Genomic DNA, 6,331 nt, shown 5'->3' with positions numbered 1-6,331 from the left:
AACCGGTAGTAAAAATTCTGACTGGCCCCACCCCCATCTATTCTCTGCCTCCTGAGTCCCAACTGATTGGGAAGAAATTTGGATTTTGCAGTAACCTTCCCCTAGATTGGGGAGGGAATGGAGATTTTACAGTATCCTTACCCTGCTATGCCCACCAAGCCACACCCACCAAGCCATGCCACGCCTACCAAGCCACATCTACAGAACCGGTAGTAAAAAAATTTGAAACCCACCACTGTCCCGCAGGGAAAAGATCTGGAGGGAGTTGTCCCTGTTTGATCAGATTAGATCAGCAGATGGCTAAGGGAGAATGCAGACCCTCAGATAACCCATCATGCTCAGGCAGCTGCATTTTGTTCTAATTATAGCTTCCAAATGTTGTCCAGGGACAGTCTCAAGTGCAGCACCTGACTGCCAAGGGTCAAATAATTGGTTTCTTCTAGGACTCTTTTCAGTTGCAGGGCCACTTTTTCCCTCATTTTGGCCTTTACCATAACCAAGCATCAGAGAAAGCACTTGTTGCCAAACTGATGGTGCTGCCTTCATAGTTATCTACGGGATTTTAATAGAGGAAAAATAATGGCTTGCTGATCAGGCCATGTAAGAATATGTGGAAATGACTTGGGAAGTCAGGGCAAAGAGACACAGCCAAGGGAATAATTCAGATAAAAGGCAACGGAGTCCTCAGCAGGAATGTGGGAGGGGCAAGAGGTTCAGAAGAGACCCTCCCTAGTTTCTTGGGCTGTAAAGGAGATGGGGTACTGTGGAGGTTTACTTTTAGATTTGCAAATGTAGCATTTACAATAATAATCTGGTCGTGATTGGTCTACCTAAGGCTGACAGGCAGTTCCACCTATTACAAATTTGGGAGCAATCATGGTGGTACTGAGCTTGCAATTTAACTCCTTTTTTGTGTTGTTTCAGGACTGGCAGTAGTTTGCATGGGGTACTGACCAAATGACATTTTAATACACTCCTGTTAGATGGAAGGACAGAACTGACTGCATCCTCATTGTGTTCTTAGTGTTTCAAAGTTAACAAGAGTAAAAAGAATCAGCCAGGCCAGTTTACTAGTCCGAAGAGTACACTGGGGCTGTGCAAAGATTTCAAAAGGGACTTCACAGAGTATGTTACTACAAGTGGAGCAACCCTCACCAAAGCTTTGAGACAATTGCTCCAGAAGGCTCAAAATAGCTGCTCTGAGAACTTTCCCAGGTTGCCTCTGCATGTTTTTCAGGGGCATAGATGCACAAAGAAATGGAACGTGGCTGCCTTGGTGTCCATAGGCTTAGGTTCCCCCCTTGCCACAGACCAAGAACAAATTTGGTCTTGCGGATAAGGCCACAGATGAATCCATAACATAGCAGTAATGTGGGAGAAGGAAAGAAATGGGGATGCCAGTACTTCTCTCTCCTCCCCCTTCCTTTCTCTATTTGCCCTCAGGGGCCTCAGAGTCTGAACTGTGTCCCCGCTGGAGACCTTCACTGCTTTGGGGTTCAGAGATCTTTCTTAATACTCCTGAGATACCTGCATGCACAAGTATCTCTCTTAAACTCAGCTTCTTCTCCAGAGGAATGCTGTAAATGATTGTTTCACAATGTCTCTTTGGAGCTGGAGGAAATGGAGATTTTCCACTAGTGAGAACTGCTTCTCTCACTCTCATCTTTGACAATTCCCCATCTACAGAAACCAAGATGCCATATTAGCTTCACTTCAAAAATAACCATGATTATTATAAGAGGGATGAAGCTGACAGTTCTGTGGGAGAAGTTTCAGATACATAGCAGTACCTGCAAAAAGCGCTTTAGGCAAATTCAGAGTTTGCTTTCCCAGCCCACAGAAGAACCTAACTTGTACAGTTGCCATAGGATAAGACTTTTTATTCCCTCTTAAAACCATCCTACATACCGTACTGAAACACGTCAAAGAGTAGCCTACTGAGTATTGACCTGCACATACCCAGATAAGCACAAGCAAACAGGAAATGCAGCACAGTTTCAAATTAAAATTACAGTATATAGTTTAAGAGTTCTGTTCAAAAAACAGTTTGCTTTTAACAATTTGCTTAGAGACATTCACATAGACTTTTAAATGTATCTTTTATAAAGCAGACTTCATAGTACAAAAAAGTACAGTACAACATTGGTTGCATTTATATTTAAAGTTTTTAAATACAAAACTTCAAATGCAAAATTTTGTTTGATCCTATTAATTTATTTGCCTGAACAAGAATTGTTCTTTTAAATTGGAAACAAAAAGAAACAAAAGAAATAATTTTACTTTACATGTCCCTTATCTGTCTATCATTTGCACATTATATTTTTTTATTATTTTATTTTGTTTTTTGCTCCTGTTTTTGGGAAACTGAAGATCTTAGTTGTTGAATCAAATCTTACACAATTAGCCTAGAAACTTAACTTTAGTCTCTTGTTGTTACCAAATTAAACATGCAAAGTATTTGAAACAATGCTAATAGTATATCAGTATGTATGCTTCTTAAAAGCTTAGTTTTGTCTGGTATTCCATTCTAACTCACAGATTCCCACTTCTACTAAATTTTTCCTTAGATTAGATGTCTTCCCACAATGAGACATGAGCCTCTAAAAGATGAATTATTATGACTGCATTTTTGTGTACTGCAGAATTATCGTATCTGTATACATATTGCAACCATTTCTGGATGTGATGTAAGCTGAAATATGAAAATCCAACATGGAACAAAGTTTTTACATATATCTCGAGAGTTAGAAAGTTATGCATAAGAATATACATATACTCACTTGTTCACAACAAACCAGCCATCTATGCCTTATAGTTTCTTATAGGGAATTGACCATGGGATTTGGAGTGTTTCAGATACATGACCCTGTTTGTCTCCCCTATTAGAAAACTTCTATCTACCCCCCCCCCCCTACAGATTTAACTGTTTTCCAAAATACAGCCTAGCTCTGAGTTGGCCGGATCTCTTGAAATGCAAACAATCCTCCCAGAGGGAAGCTTATTTGTTTTTTCAATCAGTCCTAGCAGATCCTTCATTACTGGGTGGAGTGAGTTGAAAGAGGAGCATTATAAGGAGATGAAACACATTCAAATATTATGGGGAAACAAATTATCAGAACTCCATGTATCTCCCAAGACCTTGCTTTGATCCAATGCTTATACAGACCTTAGGGGAAAACAACATCCTTTGCAGCCACTTCCAGTTCAAGCCCTTACTAATCCACCAGCGTTTTGTGCTTTACTAATAACTATCTCCCTCCTTTAAACATATACTTGAAAATAATTAGCTACTTGTTTTTGAAAATGTGTGATGTTTTTACAACAGCTTCCCCAAATCTGGTGCCTTTCATTTACATTGGACCAACAGATTGGGACTAAGGATCCTTAAGTCCAACACATCTGGTGGGTGGCAGGGGTTTAGGGAAGGCATTTGTGTTTCTTTTTTTTTTTTTTTTAATTTGATTTTATTATAACACATAGTGATACAATCGGTACATTTTTGGTTCATTGGTGCAGTTATATACATATATACATCTACATACATTATTGCTTGTCTTTTGTTGATATTGTTTCTTGAAGCTAGATTTAATTTCAAACACTTAAAAATAATAGTGCTCAACTCCCTAAGACTAAATCTAATACTATTCATATAGATTTTGTTAATTAGTTAAAATTTAATCTCTATTACCTTCTTTATTTCTTTCCCCCATCCATTCGTACCACATGTCCCACACGCTATAAAATTCTGAATCTTCTCTGTCATTAATTTCTGAAGTCAATTTGTTCATTTCGGTGCACTCCAATATTTTTCCAATAACATGTTCTTGAGGTGGTATTTGTTTTTCTTTCCAATACTGGGCAAAGGAAATTCTAGCGGCTGTCAGAATATGTATAATTAAATATTTTTTCTTTTTTGCATATTCAGTTTTCAAAATTCCCAGGAGAAAAGCTTTTGGGTGGCATTTGTGTTTCTATTGGCATGCTGTAAAATATAACTTGGAAGACTGAAGAAGCCCAAGAGATCCCTATCCCACCTGATTTTAATTTATTTTTGGATCATCAAGAAAAAAGGGGGACAGGGTAGCTGAGATGCTGAGTACCAGCCTCCACCATCATTTGTACCACAGGAATGCCATTGAGTACACATAAGCCTCACATGTATTATTGGGAAATAAACATTGGTAGAAGTATGTAGTTGTCTAGAAAAAAATAATAAAGGAAAACTGAGATAAGAGAAAGTAAGATGGGAAGCTGAAGTGTATAGTGAGAGAACTTCAACAGCTTGTCTTCTAGTATAAAGGTGATGTGTGAATGATGATGACAACAATGGCAGCCATTTGATAAATAGGCAAAACACCCACCAGGCCATTCCACAATCATGATTTCAGGAGAGCAAGCAAAATGTTTGCCTACATGAAGGAGGCCATAATGACCTGCTAAAGAGTTACTTTAATGAGTGGTGATTGGATAATAGACGTTTGATGCATTTTTTGTTTCATATTTCCCACATGCTGTCAGCTAATAGAAATACAGTATACAAAACCTTTATACAGCTGGTCATGGTATGGTATGCAGGTACAAACATATGGAACCTATGATTTACAATGATTTTTTTTAACATGGGGCCATGAGAGCAATCACAACTCATGGTTTCAATCCTACCGTGTAGGCAAAAGAACCTGTATAAGGAGATGACTTCAGACATTTTCTGAAGCTGCTGGTGGCCAACTAATAGCAAGCAATTGTTTCATGCATTACACAATATAATGTGTTACCTGGAGACTGTGAAACCTGCACTTGCCTGGAGATTTGGGAGATTTTCATATACCGTTTATAGAACAAGGAAATAGGAGAGCATCCATCAAAAGAAACAACAAAGACAATAGTTTTAGTATCCATAGAATGCATGTCCACTGTAGTAGTTATATTTATGTGTGTTGTACAACTGATTTCTCTCCTCTGGAAGCTGAAAAATGACTAGGTCCAGTACAGATAGTCCTCAACTTACGACCAAAATTTAGCCCAAAATTGTGCATTAAACAATATAATGTGTTACTAAGTGAAACATTTGTTAGGTGAGTTTTACCCCATTTTATGACCTTTCTTGCCACCATTGTTAAGTGAATCACTGAAATTGCTAAGTTAGTAAATGGTTGTTAAGGGAATCTGGCTTCCCTGTTGACTTTTGCTTGTCAGAAGGTCGCAAAAGCTGACCGCAGGACATTGCAATCATCATAAATATGAGCCAGTTGCCAAGAATCTGAATTTTGATCACATGACCATAGGGCTGCTGCATCAATCGTAAGGGTGAAAAACGGTCATGTCACTTTTTTCAGTGCCGTTGTAACTTTGAACGGTCACTAAATGGAACTGCTATAAGTCGAGGACTACTTGTACTGATGATCACTGGCACAAATTAAGAATGACTCAAGCCCTTCACTAAATGGTCACAAAACTGTCTTTTCCTGATAGAAAACTTGATGTCCATTAGAAGAAGTGAGCTATTTCAGCAACAATGGTGAACATAGGATTCAGCAAACTGGAACATGGTATCTAGCCTTGAAGTGGGACTCAAACCAGTCATTTCAGCCTTTGTCCTACATCACCTCAGCCATTATAGTTCTGCTCATTAGTATCCCTCACTGTTTCCCAGGTCTTCCCTCTCTCAATTTCTAAAAACTATCTTCCAAAATGGGTGCCCCAAAGAGCTGAGTTGCCTGGTGTATTTGGAAACTGGATGAAGGCCTAACAAAAGCCGAGCCTGTTATATCTCAGGATATACTGTGCTGTTCCAATCCTTCAGCCAGCAGAAACGTCCTATAATTTGTCTCTATAACGTCACACTCAGAGAGAAGATTGAGGGCTCCAGATGGGGGAATGAATAGACTTCAAAAGAAAGGAGAAAGAAAAAGAGTGGGTAATATTTTGGAATGGGTAACATCTGTGGGAACTGTGGCACTGTCAGAAAAAAGAACGCATGCAGCAGAAGATGGGAAGCAGAGCTGGCTGAAAAGACTGTGCGTGTGAGAACTGCACAAAAAAGACGGCAAAGTTGAAAGGCAGTTAAAACATTAAAAAAAAATCCACAGGAAAAGAGAAACACTCTGGTTTGTGCATGTATGTACTTGGCATAAAGCGGCTTCCACGTGGAAAGGGGGCTGTAGTGCTTCTATGCCATCAAGCAGCCTCTGCAAATCAGAATAGGCAAAGGAGGCGGCAAAAGAGTGACCTTTAAGACTGTAAATGCCCAGCCACCCCCTAGCAACGCCTCCCTCTTCTCAACAACTCTGAATCATTCTACTCATTGCAGTCCTGGCTCACCTGCCCCAAT

Source organism: Pituophis catenifer, unplaced genomic scaffold (genome assembly GCF_029215685.1).
Source record: "Pituophis catenifer annectens isolate HBS135680 unplaced genomic scaffold, rPitCat1.0.hap2 SCAF_2, whole genome shotgun sequence".
Lineage (NCBI taxonomy): Eukaryota > Metazoa > Chordata > Lepidosauria > Squamata > Colubridae > Pituophis > Pituophis catenifer.
Note: the sequence above shows the minus strand (reverse complement) of the source record.